The sequence below is a fragment of the Sinohyriopsis cumingii genome, unplaced genomic scaffold (assembly GCF_028554795.1).
Source record: "Sinohyriopsis cumingii isolate HCF-2022 unplaced genomic scaffold, ASM2855479v2 utg000160l, whole genome shotgun sequence".
Classification (NCBI taxonomy): Eukaryota; Metazoa; Mollusca; class Bivalvia; order Unionida; family Unionidae; genus Sinohyriopsis; species Sinohyriopsis cumingii.
The window spans coordinates 7,655,517-7,671,900 of record NW_028315873.1 but is presented as its reverse complement, the minus strand read 5'-3'; the positions used below and the strand labels follow the sequence as shown (position 1 = coordinate 7,671,900).

The 16,384-nt window shown below is 35.4% G+C and overlaps 1 long non-coding RNA gene across 1 annotated transcript in view; it reads right to left on the bottom strand.

Annotated features, from left to right (window-relative positions):
* LOC149774723 (uncharacterized) overlaps positions 1 to 16,384 on the bottom strand; it is a 73,704-nt gene that overhangs the window by 46,864 nt on the left and 10,456 nt on the right. The gene's annotated exons all lie outside the window — the stretch shown is intronic.

Below are 16,384 nucleotides of genomic sequence, written 5' to 3'. Positions count from 1 at the left end.
ACTCTGTGTTGATTGTATATAATGCTTTATTCTTTCCTCTGTGTGGTAAGTATATTAGTTTTTTTTTCTTTCTTCACTCTATGAGAATATTGTATATAGGGTTATTTTGTCTTATTCCCTTTGTGTATATAGTAGATATGGGGTTTGTTTGTTTAATTCTCACCTCTGTGTGGATTGCAGATACATGATTTGTTTTTTTTTTCTCTTTCTCTCCCTGTTCTCTGTGTAGATATTGTATGCAGTCTTTGTTTTCCGTCCCGTCTGTGTTGATAATATATTTGTTTTTTTTTTGTTTGTTTTTTTCTCCTTCCGTGTGTGGATAGTATAGTTTGGGATTTGTGAATAGTAAATTAGTTGTTATTTTCTTCTTCCCGTGTGTAGATAATATACTCAAGGGTTTGTTTTTTCTCCTCTCCGTGTGTGGATAGTTTATTTTGGGCGTTGTTTTTTCCCTTTCCGTGTGTGGCTAGTATATATTAGGGTTTGTGGATAGTATATACTAATTTTTTCTTATTCCCTCCGTGTGGATAGTATATTTTAAGTTTGTTGTTTGCTCCTTCCCGTGTGTGGAGAGTGTAGTTTAGGTTTGTGGATAGTATATTATAGTTTTCTCTTCTCCCCGTGTGTGCAAATTAGATATTGGGTTGTTTAATAGTATTATTATGTCTTTTTTGTCTCATTCCAGTGTGTGGATATTAGATATTGTGGTTTGTAGATAGTATATAATAGTCTTTTTTATTCTTCCCTCTGTGTGGATAGTATATTTTTGGGGTTTGCTATTTGCTCCTTCCCGTGGATACCAGATATTGGGGTATTTGATATTATAATTTGGGTTAGCTTTTTCTTCTTCCCGTGTGCGTATAATATATATTGGGTTTGGTGGATATTATATTTTGGATTTGTTTGTCTCCATCTCGTGTGTAGATACTATCGTTTGGTTTCGTTTGTTCTCGTTCCCTGTGTGGATTGTATATGTTGGGTTTTTTATAGTACATTTTTGGTTTGGTTTTTCACCTTCTCGTGTGTATAGTATATTTTGGTTTTGTTTGTTCTCGTTCTCTGTGTCAATAAGATATTGTGGTTTTTGACATTATGTTTTGGTTTGCTTTTTCTTCTTCCCGCGTGCGGATAGTATATTTGGGTTTGTTTTTTCACCCTAAAAATATGTGGATTATATATATTGGGGTTTGTAAGCGATCGCGAACGTTTGTGTGGATAGTAGATATCGTTTTTTTTTTTCTCCTTCCCTTGTGTGGATAGTAGATATTGGGATTTGTGAATAGTATATGACATTTTATTCTTATTCTCTCCGTGTGGATAGTATAGTTTAGGTTTGTATATAGTATATAAAAGTTTTTTCTTCTTCCCGTGTATGTATAGTAGTTATTGGGGATTTTGATAGTATACTTTGGGTTTGGTTTTTCTCCTTCCCGTGTATGGATAGTATATATTATGGATTTTTAAAGTAGACTTTGGGTTTGATTTTTCTCTTTCTCGATTGTGGATTTTATATATTGGGGTTCCTAGATAGTATATAACAGTTTTCTATTCCTTCTATGTGGATAGAATATTAGGGGTTTGTTTTTAGCTCCTTCCCGTGTGTGGAAAGTATTGTTCAGGTTTGCAACTTTTCGCGTACGTTTGTGTGGTTACTAGATATTTTGATTTTTCTCCTTCATGTGTGCGAATAGTTTATTTTGGTTTGTGGATAGTATAGTAAGAGTTTGTTTTTTCTCCTTCCCGTGTGTATGGATATTAGATAATATGTGAAGTGAGTGTAGGGGATGTTTTCATTCACGTCCATGAAATCAAAGAGCTCTTCGTTCTCGTTCAAACCTGTTATCATAAACTGCTACCACTGTCACATAGTAGAAGACCTGCTACATGTATTCAATGATTGCACTAAATTCCAGCTAGCAATAACCAATTTCCAAAAATCACTAAAAGCATTTGCATTCCCTTATGCCTTTCCATAAATCCTAGACATGAAAACCCTTGACATACAATTAACATCACATGATATATTAAAATTCATTTTTTTTTTAAAATTCTGAGCTTAAAGAAGGATTCAACTAGCCTCAAACAACCTTGTCAGGCAGTTCACGAGAGACGGGCTATTTTGACCTGTCTAACGAGACATGATTATTCAGCAAGGAAACTCGTCTCCAAATAACACATATCAAATAACCTCCTCCACATAACGTTATCTACTCTAATTAAAAACCTGAAAAATACAATCATAACTAAAAGTCAGGCTAACAAATCTACACTTAGGGGTAAAACCATGAAAATAAGTTCAGATATCCTTGACACCTCCCAGCGAGTCGATTAAATCAGCAAATATATTTGTCTTATTAAAATAGTTATCCTGAAGTAAAAGAACAACACATAAATAAAGCAAACCATAGTCAGCGATCATTTAAGTAAACAGGCTAATAAACGTAAAATCTAGGGACTAAATAATATTAGACGTATTTGACATGTCATAGAGACGCGATATTTCGGCAAAGATATCTATCTTAATAAATTAAAACTTAGCCGGAAATAGAATTATAGCTTCATCAATAAACTGATGGCATAATAAACCAAACAACCCTAAAACCCACACCAGGAGCAATAAAATGAATTAACTCTTAATCTTTATTTAACCATCTATTTAATTATTTAATTTTTAATCTTTAACACGCCTTGTTAATTCAATAATAGATAGATAGTTCGCGCTCATTCCATTCGGGCAGTGGACAGGCAAGAAGCAGGACCGGCATACCAGGATCGGTGACTGGGCGGGGAAAGCAGGAAAAACTTGGAGTAGGAACAAATAACAAAGAATGTGCCCACGGCACTAATTAACTACCAGAAGAGCAATATAATTCTGCTCAAGTACGAACTTTCAACAAATGCTGTTGATATAGAATTCACCGAAACTGACACAGAGAGACGGGAGGAAGCAGTCTACACGTGGCAATACACATACATGGAGGCCAGCCAGTGAAAGATGCACCGCTGGACGGTGATGATCAATATTAGCTGACCGAAGAAAGATGAGTTTAACGGGACGGCGTATCAGCAGGTCAACTCCTAAGAAAGGGAGATGTAACTCCAGGGGCGCCACCGGAGAAACATGACGTGGAAGCCGTCTTATACGGAAGCAGCTAACCAATTTCCGGTGACGCCTGCACCTTTATGTCAGTCTATGAGAAGACTGACGATAAAAATATTGCTACCATTGCCTTAATGTATACGGTTTTCATTTGGCTGAGAACCTTTGACCAAAATGTTATTTTAAATCGTAATTTGACCTGTTTTGGTACCACCATCAAAACTGTATTCCCTTTTTTTTACATACGCATGACTCAAACTATTGTAAAGTCACTTCGACTTTACTGACTGGTATTTAATTAGTATATCGAATAACTATTTTGTACACTAAAACCCAACTCTTGAATGAATCATTTTTCAAAATGTCTGACTCTATAAATTTGAACAATTTCACAGGTAGCTTTTCGGTATATCATTGTCCATTTACATAGCTGTACTAGATTTGAAATAAGTACGAGCTGACGTTTTACGGAGTACACGACATTCATGGCTGGCTTTCCGAGTCTCTCACTTCCTGACCTCTCTTGGACATCGTACCTTGACGGAATTTGGGATCATATCCACCCGTCAAAAAACCAGGTGTCCTAATGTGACTTGATCGATGCCGACCAATCGTAGCGGACGTTACATACTTCTTGGGTTGACATCTGGTACGTTCAATCGCAACTGAATTCCAACTGTTTAATCATGAGTACGTGTTGGGTTCATTCCCACTCATGACGGCCCCACATTCAGGTCGATAGGGACTACGTAGTCCCAATATCTAATGGTCAAATTAATCAGTGTCCTTAGAACACATAAATGCCTGGGGGATAAGGCACCAATTCCTTCCCGCAGCAATAATTAAACATAAAGCTGTGCTGGAATAAACCGTCGAACATACCCTAAAAGTCGAAATCGACGTTAATTTAACTTACCTACCATCGTTCGCGCTATTCTACACAGAATAAAAGACGATGACCATAGTGTTGTTTAAGCAGTTAAAGAATAGATGGTACTGGATGACAAATGTCTTATTCTATGAGGTGGAAAGGCTACAACATGTATATAGGTATCCAGTCATCAAAGACTTTGTGACAAGTCAAGTGACCAGCCTGAAAGTAGCCAGGGATCTGATTCAGGGCATGATCGAAGAGGAAGTCAAAACGTTACGAGGCTTCATTCAACTTCCGTATATGAGAGTCGGCAGCTTGAAGGATGCCCTTGATAATGTGATGAAAGTAAACTGCTTTTTGGAAGACATATTACATTGGCGGAAGTGGATTTTTGTGAAGTGGGGGCTGGAATAGTTAAAGAAGCAGAAGAACTAATAAGAAAAGTGATGGAATAACAAGTGAAGAGGATAAAAGACACGTGGTCTAAGGAAAGAAAGGAGAAAGAAAAAAAAAAGAGTTTGACAGACTAAATGAAAACTGGATGAAGGTGCAAGAGAAATTTAGATCAATGAGTCATCCTGGCTGGATGCTAGAGTAAGAGAAAAAGAAGAAGAAGAAATGAATGATTGATAAAGTGAGGAAATGGTGGAAGATCTGGACAAATAGAAAAACCTAAATGCTCTTTTCAGGGCCGCTCATATGCCTCGAAAATATTTGCTTTTATGCCCTAATATTTTATAGACATTTGTATAGTGGTTTGATGTTGTTGTTGTTGTTGTAGGGTTTAACGCCATTTTTCAGCACACGATAGGCTATGCATGGCGGCCAGTATTAATGGTGGAGGAAGAACCCGGAAAATCCCCGGAAAATACCACCGACCCTCGAGAAGCTACTGGAAAGCTTTCTCACATACCCAGATTATCCGAATCCGAGACTCGAACGTATGCAGACAGGGGTGAGATGGTAGTGATCCGTAACGGAGAGCGCTTTAGACCACTCGGCCACTCGGGGCCCCGTATAGTGGTTTGAATGTTGCCTGTTGTAGATATGCCTCGAAAAGATTTGCTTTCTTGCCTAAAAATATTTTTAGTTAGTTTGTATACGGTATATTGTCTGTGTTATCTTTGTCTCTGTCCCGCCAGTCCCAGTACCGCCAAGCGTTCTATGTGTTTGTTCCCACTGTTTGGTTGATTGAGGTAAGCCCCTTGCAACATTGCTACCCAACGTCAATCCTATGACCTTACCTTCCACGTTCCATTCCTATTGTTCGTTTATAACCCCAATATTTTATTTATTTATAGTCCCAATGCGTTTCTGACTGAGATTTCCCTTGTCCGTATATCGTCCCGGGGGTGGGGGTGGGTCTGTAATGTATTTTCCTACTGTCCGTATATCGTCCCTCTTCACTACTAATATCAGTGAAGGACTTGGAAATGAACTGTTGATCTTCATCCTGGTTTTTAAAATTGTGTCTTAGTTTTTCTATCATAAACATCTGTGGTTGTGCTTAATTATTACACAAGAGGATTTGTTTATTTAAAATTATTCATTATTCATTTTAATTAAAAGGTGCTCTTAACCATAAGGACTGAACAGCTGTTTTGGAATAATTGTGAAAGTATTTGAAGAAGTTTTGGAATTTATCATTGTGATACACCAATACTGTTAGCATATCAACATTATTCAAGGCTATTGGCACTTAAGCACAATACATTTGACTTCATTCGGAACACTACTGAATACTCTATACGTTTGGACTTTTTATAAAACTTGTAAGACTATTCGAATTTCATTTACAATACTGCAGGTTATTTTTAAATTTTCTCTTTGTATTCTAGACAAGTAAATTATTTGTTGAATTTTACGAAAAAGATATTTTATTTTCTCTTTTATTTGTTACTTATTTGAAGAACATAGAGTCGTAGCACCATATACAATGCTTCCCTTTGACACCGCTGTTTGTTGGAGCATTGGGAAGAGTTCACTGTCTTTGAAATTTTCCCCACTGAAAATAATGAGCTGACAAATCGAAACATGAGTTAACATATCCCTGTATCTGTGACCGATCGAAATATTAATCATTTCTCGCAGCTGTATGATAGATGCAACACCGTTGTCCGTTGAAAACATAAGTAGAAGGAACAGCGTAGACGCTGATTCGCTGTTTTCTCATGCAGCGATATATATATATATATATATATATATATATATATATATATATATATATATATATATATATATATAGCTGTAAGCCATTTCAGTTAATCTACAATTCCTTCCTGGTGACATCAAGAAACATGTTTTTAAATTGATATAACACTTTGACTCCTCCTCTAAGCTGACGAAATTGGTCAGATAATACAAAATGGTGTGTTAAGTGGGCATTTGAAATAACGTAACATGGCCACTCTTGACGAGTTAAAGACTGAGTTCACTGTGCGATTTATTAATTTATGTTTAAAAATCGTAATATAATATAAGCAAAAGACAAGAGAACACTCTATCAAAAGATGGAAGCCATTTCATTGAAATGCGACCTAATTAGTTGACAACATTCAGTAAATGTAAGACTCTGTTATTCGTTCATCCTATTATACCTTTATTAGCATGCTTACATCGGAGAAAAAAATATATTTTGTTTCCCCATTGATGCAAAAACAAAATATCATTTAACGCAAATATTCATTGGATTGGGGTGGGACTAAATGGTCAGGTTTAAAGCTGAAGTTTGAGTTCTAGTGTTTGGTATCCTTCAGTCACATGGGGCTTTTGGGTACGAAATATTGCATTAGAATGGGAGAGAGAAGAAGACAATCTGAAGCCGAATCCTTTAGAAGTGTGGCGAAATTATTCCCAAGTATTTTATTATTTTGATAGACCTCAAAGTTTGCTTCACATTTTATTTGTGCCTAGTTTTGTTTGTTCTGCTTACAGATCTTGCAGCAACTTATGAAATTTTATCTTCTACATTCTTACCTGAAATAAGTGGTAATTTTTCAGATATGATCGAGGTATTAATAAAGGTATTATTCTTTAGAAAGCGACCATTATTATTTTACATAACAGATGAATAAGTCCTACTTGTTCAATACTACTTCATATTAATCGACATTTTATTACAGTGACACAAAGAAGCATAATAAATACATTTTAACAAACTCTCTTCGTTTCATTCTATATAGAAGAAACCATGACATTGGCAATATCAGTTCTTGCATAATGATGTACTTGCCTTTCAAAGTACTCGTGGACTATCTCTCGTGCGCAGATTCAAACAAATTAGCAACAAATGCACGACAGTATTTATCCGAAAAAGTCATTGTACAAACACCCTCGATTCCATTCAGTTGACGCGTACCCAAAACTAGACTAACAAGGTAGCTGAAAGAATTAATTCTGAATATAAAATGTATCCTTCAGCAGGTGCAGGGAAACGTCATTGTGCTATCCGGAAGTCTTCCTTGTAGATACCAAAATCTGAGCTGTGTGGACTTTCTAAGTCTCGTTGGAAAACTTCCTTGTAGATACTAAGCTTTGACCTGTGTGAACTTTCTGTGCTTCATCAGTGCTCTTCCTTATGTAAACTTTCATGTGATCTGTGTATACTTTCTACGTCTCATCGGAAGTCTTCCTTGAATGTACTACCATTTGGCCTGTGTGCACTTTCCATGTCGCATTCGGAACATTTACCGCCTTTATTAGCTATAAGGCCATCTCGTTAGGATGAGACCACGATTAGATTTACGTTATACTGCATAGAGGCATCTCTCTCAACTGATGGGTTATAGATTGAATTCACTATACAATAATGTTGATAGTGCCATCCTAATCCACTATACAACTGAACCCAGTCCAACATAAACACACTAGGATTTCTATTGTTGACAGTGCCATCCTAATCCATTATACACACCACGAATTGTCAGATGTTGCCTAAAACAGTCACGAAAAACATCTGATGAAAACCTACCTGTGGCATGATTTCATTTCCAGGCCAGTATAAAAAATATTTTACTTTTTCGTCCACCAAACTGCTTTGAGAATCATATTAAAAAGCATCTCATAGTGAACATTGATCTTTTTCAATCATCCGTTGGAAAAATCAATTTTTGTAATTACTATTTAATAGTTAAATTCAAATGATACAACTTAGAAAAAATATCTAGTCAAACAATCATACCGTTTTAAAAGGTATTAAACTGAATAAAAAAATGAAATAACATGCTTAATCTTTCATTAAAGTACCTATATCTCAAATCTCTTATAAATGAACTTTTTCTATGGTGACTGGAAGGTAAGGTATTATAAAACAAACCGTATTCAAAGCAAACATTTGTTACTTTGCAATTTTCTAGTTTGTTCACAATCGAGAGATTTTGATTTGCCAGCGTCTTTTTCAAATGATGGTATAGCGTATAGCTGAAAGGCAAGATGCGGAGCAATATTTTGTGGCACACGTATGTTGAAAGAGGATCATCACACTACGTTGCATTAACTATTGTTCAATTGTTCATGGGACACTTGATATGTCATCCATAGATTACACAATCCATATCAATTACTACGTTACTATGTTGCTACATTATTACATTACTCTCTATAAAGTCTAGCATATCACTGAGAACAGTTCATATTATTTTGTAATTGGCTTCATAGAGTACATGAGGCTTCATTCTTTTGAGTTTACCAATTCAAATTCGACATTCTATTGAGATTCAAGTTTTCTTAATAATAATAATCAGGGCCGTATAATCCTCAGGGCAAAGTGGGCAACGTGCATAGGGCCCCTGATGATTAATGGGCCCCGTAGAGTATCGTCTGATTTCACAGGCAGGGCCCCCGAGGATCAAAGGGTCCCGTATATTATTGTCTGATTTCACAGGGAGTGTTGTTTATAGTACTGTAACCATATCTATGGACAAGGCAGGATAGCTATGGGCCCATATATAGGCAGTTCCCAGGGTTCCCAAAGGCATTAATCCGGTCCTGATAATAATAATAATAATAATAATAATAATAATAATAACAATAATGCTTATTATCATTATTATTATTATTATTATTATTATTATTATTATTATTATTATTATTATTATTATTATTATTATTATTTTCCGATATATATGGTCAGTAAAACTGTGCAAAGAGGCAGGAACAGTTCATCAAGTTTCCAAATCAAGAACATTTCACAATCTGTATTTAAAGGACCCTCTTGGAAAACACACACAAGTGATCATTGAGACAAAGATGAAAGCTGCAATTATATTTATTTAAGATTGCCTTTCATGAAACAATATGGCTGATTACGCATTGCCTACCGTTCTCCTTTTACAGTATTGCGGGCACGTGTAATTCTGTATAATCTGTAACCATCGTTCCCTCAAGCTCGACTTGATTGGCCTTTATTTAAGTCCAATATGATTGAACTTTATTTAACCAACCAACCAACGGTCGGATACTTTATCGATTCCAAAGTTTATTATAATTAATGAGTACAAACTCAGTTCGAACTGATTAATGTAAAGAACATCTTACATTGATATTACCACCTTGTCGTGTCCGTTATTATTATAAATTATTATAAATTCATACTTGATGTATCTATTACTATTAGTTTTGTATTAGAGTCATACCATCATAGCCAGCTTGTATCACACACATGTCAAGAAAGGGGTGGTTAGCTCAGCAAATACACCAGTTTGTTTGCCGAATAAATAAAACTTAACAATATGTGTTAGTTCTTCGTCTTCCTGATATGTGACACCTGGATAATTGCTTTTATACACCTATATTTAAACTCCGTGTCTTCTCAATGACTTGATTTCGAATGAATAGGGTGTTGACATGCATATTAGGCGTCATCATCTTTGAGTAGCGTAAATCCAGACCGAATGTCGCATGATCTACTAGCTGATCAGGTTCTTTAATTTTGTCCTGAAATGACAGGTGGACCGAGCAGCCAATAGCCAGTTTCGCTGCAGTATAACGTACACGGTAATTAGTGTCTACGCCGTACACTTGATCAAGAGTGCAGAAGCCAGACCGTCTTTTGTATAGCGTACGAACCATGAATACATACAATGTCTAATTGAAATGAGTAACTACCTATCATAGCTTAACGTAACAGCTGAGCGGGTCTAAAGTCTGATCGAAGTAATAAATAAACCGCACATCGCTCACAAAGACTTTCTCTTCAGTGTCCGTTGTATTCCTTTCAAGTCATACGTAGGCGAAGCACGTAGACCCCGATGTACCGTAATATGATATACCACTTGAGCAGAGTCTATATTTTCACCATGCAAGCATACGTGGAATGAATATAGTTGAGCCATGCCTCCCATTGCACTAATTATGTGCCAAACCCAATCTACTAAGTTTTATTGAAATCATAAAGACCTGTGTATTGGCTTTAAATCAAATGTTACCGTATGTGCCGCCCCATGTGCCGTCTTCATTGGGTGGTTAAACTTGTCAATCAGCGTCCGCTTTTGCTCACTGTGGTATAAATTCTATGCTTGTTTGATCATCTTTGCAGAGTAACATACAAATAGAATACTTTTCGCTTGCCTGGAATTTATTAACTCGGCATAATGCACTGTCGCCAATTTTGCGTTTGAATTGTGTCGATCTTTTTAGTTCAGACTCGGCTAAATTCTTTGTGTCGCAAAAACGATGATACCAATCGGAAGACATCTTGTTAAGTTCGGGTTCATCGATTTTAATAACGCCCAAGCTGCCAAAGTCTAGCCTTAAGCCATCTGCTGCCTGATCTGCTGTCGTTACAAATAACAAACTATGCATGGGCCGCCTGTATGCCTGTAAGTGGATGCTTTGCTCGTAGTTTAAAAAAAAAAAAAAAACTATAAAAAAACGATTTTAAATAGGTTGGTTGCCCTGTTTTCTTTACGACAGCATATGTGCATTTGTGCTTTTTCCTCGAAACATAATTTATTTTGATCTGGAAGAATAAACATTATACTAAATTAACTTATCCCTCTAATAAATGTTTTTAATGTTATCTAAAAATCGATTTAACGTCTCGCGGTGACTTGAACACTACTGCATCTGAGCCAAATATATGCATGTGTAAGCAATCATTTTTTGCGCGCATAAGCAACGTTACATCAGGCTGAATCAATAGAACAGTCTACATTTAGTTTATAGAAGTCCATGATCTATTGCGACATATTTTTTGCGTTTTCATTGGGGATTAACACTAACATATTTATAAAGGAATGTGACTGATCGTATATAGAAATACTAGCCTTTAAAAGGGGTTTCTGTGCCACGCCCCTATTTTGTACAAGTGCGACAGCAAGAATAATTCACACTTGAGTGGGTTTTCTCTTCGGTATTACGATCAAGATCAGAGTAAAACTTTGGGAACCAGAAGGATTTTATTCATAAGACTTTTATCTAATTACTGTAATAAAATCTCAGGTGAATTGAGAAGCATCCTCAGAGCTAAAATATTTATGAGCAATGGAGAAGAAAAATATGTGAATTTTGTCGTTAAATATGATCCTAACCCGGCATTTAATGTGTTACTGACAGATTCAGAGGTAACAGAACTTGAGAAATATTTTCAAAACAGATTGCGAGATGTGACATAGATAATGTCATGAAGTGGGCCTATTACTATTTGACAAGGGAAGATATATCAACTTTCTGAAAATTGATCTGTAAATAAACTGCTAGCAATTAAATTTTGTGTTGATTATTAGGATAATGTGGTGAATCGTTATCAATTATAAGAAACTTGTTTCGCGGCAACTTCAACGTTATAGCTCATTTCAAATTAGAACGAGAAAAAGTTGATATTGCTAAACAAATTTGAGGTTGATACGTCAATTGTTGTCAGACAATGATTTGGCGAATATTTTAAATAGCGATTGCTTCGTATCGAAAGATTGTTCTCCACTTATTTTTGGTACAGCAGATTTGGTAGCACCATCTGCATCGAGATTTTTTGATGTTAGGCAAATGTGAAGGCGTTTTGACTCTGGATTTATTGATGGCAATGGTATTTCTTTGCCTGTGACAGAGTTAAATGCAACAACAGGTCTAAGATTTTAAAATTGTCAACATTTCCAGCACAACCTCATCTAGCATTCTCTGGCTTGCAAGATCAATATTCTCAATTAAATTATCAGTTTTAGTTCCGTTTCTATGACCTACAAGTAAGCCACTAAGATTCAAATCATGAAACACTTCATAAACAAATCTAGGGGATCTGTAACAAACCTGATTAGTATTAGAATCATCACGTTCAAGTAACCATATTTATTTATATCTGCAACAACTTGTTTGTTTTAATATTTCTGTAGATATAGGAAAATGGGGTTTGATGCGGATAGGGAGCATTCAATCTAATAATATTTGCAACTGCATTTGCTGGGTTCGATTACTGCTGAAGATTTGATAATAAACCAGGGAAATGTCTTTGCCACAAACCTATATCACCTACTTCTGTCAACTGTAAAATCTGAGCTTGCCTCAAACAGAGAACAAAATATTATAGTACAGTTTCGTGTTCCATTTTCTGAGCTAAATATTTATTCAGTTATTCAAGTATTCCAACAAGAACAACTCGAGGCATTTGTTAATCCTTATATCGCATCAAAATCTCGTAAAATTTTAATTGGGAAAGATTTGAATTCAGTGGGCTATATTATCACCGCTATTTCAAGCACGAGATCATCCTTATCGAGTATCGAATTATATGTCTCATGTTAACAACCTAATCTTTAACTCCAGTTGCTGAGAATGAAAGTAAAAAATTTGAAAAATAAAATAATCTCCTGTTATCAACAATGGATGATGAATCACAATAAATATATTCAACATATATCAGCGATTGAGCAGCACAAACGACAATAAATGTATTGTGTTATTAAAACTCATTACGCGTGGATAAAAATATTTAACGGGTTCGTCGGAGGTCAGTATAACAAACATAAAGAAGAGAAATATTTCTGTATCAGATGCTTGCATGGCTGTAAGTCTCAGCAAGTTCTTGAGCGACATCTCGAGTATTGCTCTGACGTACAGCGGATATCTATGCCTGGCGGAGATGAAAAGATATTACAATTTAAAAATGACAGACGCAAGATAAAAGTGCCTTTTGTTATTTACGCAGATTTTGAGTCTATTTTGCTTCTAGTGCTAGAAGCAGAATCTAACCCTACTAAATCCAAGACAAGAAAAAATAAAGACATATTCCTTGTGGAGTAGATTATGAAGTTGTCTTTGCTGTTGATAAATGTTTATCAAAATCAATAAAAAGGTATCGTGGAGCGGATCCTGCTGTTAGGCTTCAGAATAATGAGTGAGCTTGATTACATCCTGATGTTACTAGCCAAGATATCAGCGATGGAACCGCTCACAACAAAATTGGAAATTGATTTTGCAGCAGTGAAATATGTCATATTTGTAAGCAGACGCTTACCTCTCAAGATCATGTAAAAGATTGCTGTCATAATTGTCGCGGTCAATCACATGACAAATATAATTTAAAATATACCGCAACAGATTTTGTTCTTGTTGACTTTCAAAATTTTAGTGGTTATGATTATCATATTTTTAGGCGTTTTTCAACAATGATATAATAAACCGTCTGAAAATTGACAACAACGATCAAATAAAATATTCCTGATAGCACTATAAAGTAAATGTCAGTGACCCTCAGCAAGTTAAGACTTATTGATAGTTTGCAGTTTATGGCAGCATTTTTGGATGAGCTTATAAAATGCTTAGGAAGGTTAGATAATTTGACAGAACATTTTGGTGACCAGTCAAGCTTACTGACATGAAATGAAATCTCTCCCCCCCCCCCCCGAATACCCTAACAATTGGGTTAGATTTGATGAAACAAGCTTTCCTGACAAAGATAAGTTTTATTTTCGGTTAAAACTTGAAAGCGTTAGTGATGATGATTATGATTATGCTTAATCGATATGGGACTCGTTGGACAGTTAAAACGTCGGTGATTATCATTACTTGTATCTTATCACATATGTGTTCTTGCTTGTATATATATTTAACAATTTCAGAGAAGTCAGCGCTGATAACTGCGTACTTGACCTAGCTTGGTACTGTTCTGCACCAGAATTAAGCTGGGACGCATTTCCGACACATAGCAAAATAAAACTGGAGCTGTTAACAGACCTAGATATGTTCTGATTCATCGAGCAGGGAATCAAATGCGGAATAAGTGTCATAACACAATTATGTGCTAGCGCCAACAATAAGTATTTGCCCTTCTATGATAATATATCGCCATGAAGTTTTTATCCTATCTCAATAGCAATAATCTGCGTGAATAAAATAAAATTGGAGCTGATAACAGACCTAGATAAAATTGGAGCTGATAACAGACCTAGATATGTTCTGTTTCATCGATCGGGGACTCAGAGGCGGAATAAGTATCATAACACAGTTATGTGCTAGCGCCAACAATAAGTATTTGCCCTCCAATGTTAGTACATCAACATCAAGCTTTATAACCTATCTCAATGACAATAATATGGTTGTTTCAGATGGACCAGTGAAAACAGTCTTTTTTATGACACTGATATCATTTTTAACAGCGGGATGCGAGCATCCTGATGCTAGTTATTTTGTTGAAGTCGATCTTGACTATCCTCGTGAGATTCATGGTAAGCGTAATGATTATTCATTTTGTCCGAAATCTAATCGACTACAGTTTATTATCAGAAACACAACAAAATTATTCGCAGTGTAAATCGGTTGTTCATAAACTAGTTTCTAATCTGCTTAACATGTGGCGTTTTGCATTACAAAACTCTGAAACAGGCACTTGATCATGGTCTGGTAGTACGAAAAGTTCATCTTGTGCTAAAACTTAATCAGTCATGTTGGATGAAAGAAATATCGACATTAACACTAGTTGAAAAGTAATTGCTAAAATATAATTAATTTTTTCTTCAAACTCATGAACAACAGTGAGTTTGACAAAAATTTGGAAAATATCGGAAAGCGTGTCAATATTGAGGTCGTCAACGTCGTAATAAACCTATTGCATCTGATGGATTTGTTAGCATACAAATATTTAATGAAATCCAGTAGCCATTTATAAAAGAAAGACAAACTTGAAGGTGAACAAGCCAGTTTATGTCAGTATGGAAGTTGGACAGTAAAAACATCGGTGATTATCACTAATGGAAAATTAGTTGCTAAAAGAGAATTAAAAATAAATTTTCAAGCTCGTGAACAACAACAGTGTCTTCGGCAAGACTTTGCAAAATATCAGAAAGCGAATCGATGTTCAGATTGCTGACGTCTTAATAAACTACGTGGCATCTGATGATTGTGTTAGTATGAAAATATGAAAATATTTAATGAACTCCAGTAGCCGTTCATAAAAGAAAGACATGTCTGAAGCTGAATAAGTCAGTATGGAAGTACTTGAGATATCCAGGTAGTTAATTTACTGGTTCCACTACGATTTTATGAAGGTTAAGTGGCCTGATGTAGAGACACTGATTCGCTAAAGTATAAGATAGAATCTGATGAAATTTATCAATAGTTTTACGAAGCCAAGAATTATTTGATTTTTCAGATTATTAAAATAAGCGGAGTTCACTGTGACAATAACAAAAAAGTAATATGAAAATTTAAAGATGAAACAAATGTTGTTCATATCCTTGAGTATTTCAGATTGCGAAGTAAAATGTACCCCATAAAATTGGCGATTAATGAAGTTAACAAAACAAGAAAAGGAACCAAAAGAAATGTAGTACGCAAGGTGATAGGATTCGACAATTATATGGCTGAACAAGAGGGATTTTCTGGTTATGTTGAGATGATGACAATAAAATCTTATTGTCTTCATCTTGAGACTAATGTTATCACAACATCTGGCCTGTGTAGTTTAGATAATAATAAATAGTGTTCTGATTGCATTAACACATTCGTGTTAGGATATAAAAAGTCTGATGTTGACTTTACCTAGGTGGATTTTTTTAGATTGGTTATTACAGTAAATTTTGCATGAATGTCAAAATAGATGTGGTAAACATGTCGTAATCTATCTCGAGAAATCGCATTAGTCTTAGGAAAGAGGATTGTTTCTGGGCCAAAACTATTATGTTTGACCACGATGATGATTTTCTTCACTGCACCTCGAGTTCGATAATCGATAATGAAATCAAATTTGTTGCCTCAACAAAGTTGTTTTCGTATTTTGTTTAGACTAAAAATCTGCGGAATCTGGGATGTAAAAATCATACTGTCGTCCTAATACAAAATAGGACTTTATCTCAGAAACGCATTGTTATAACACTACTGAAATTACTGTTTATTTTAATGTTCTACAATTAAACATTATTAAAATAATCTAAGCCTGAGCTATTTCAGCCTTTGATAGAAAGAACATTGTTTATAAAACT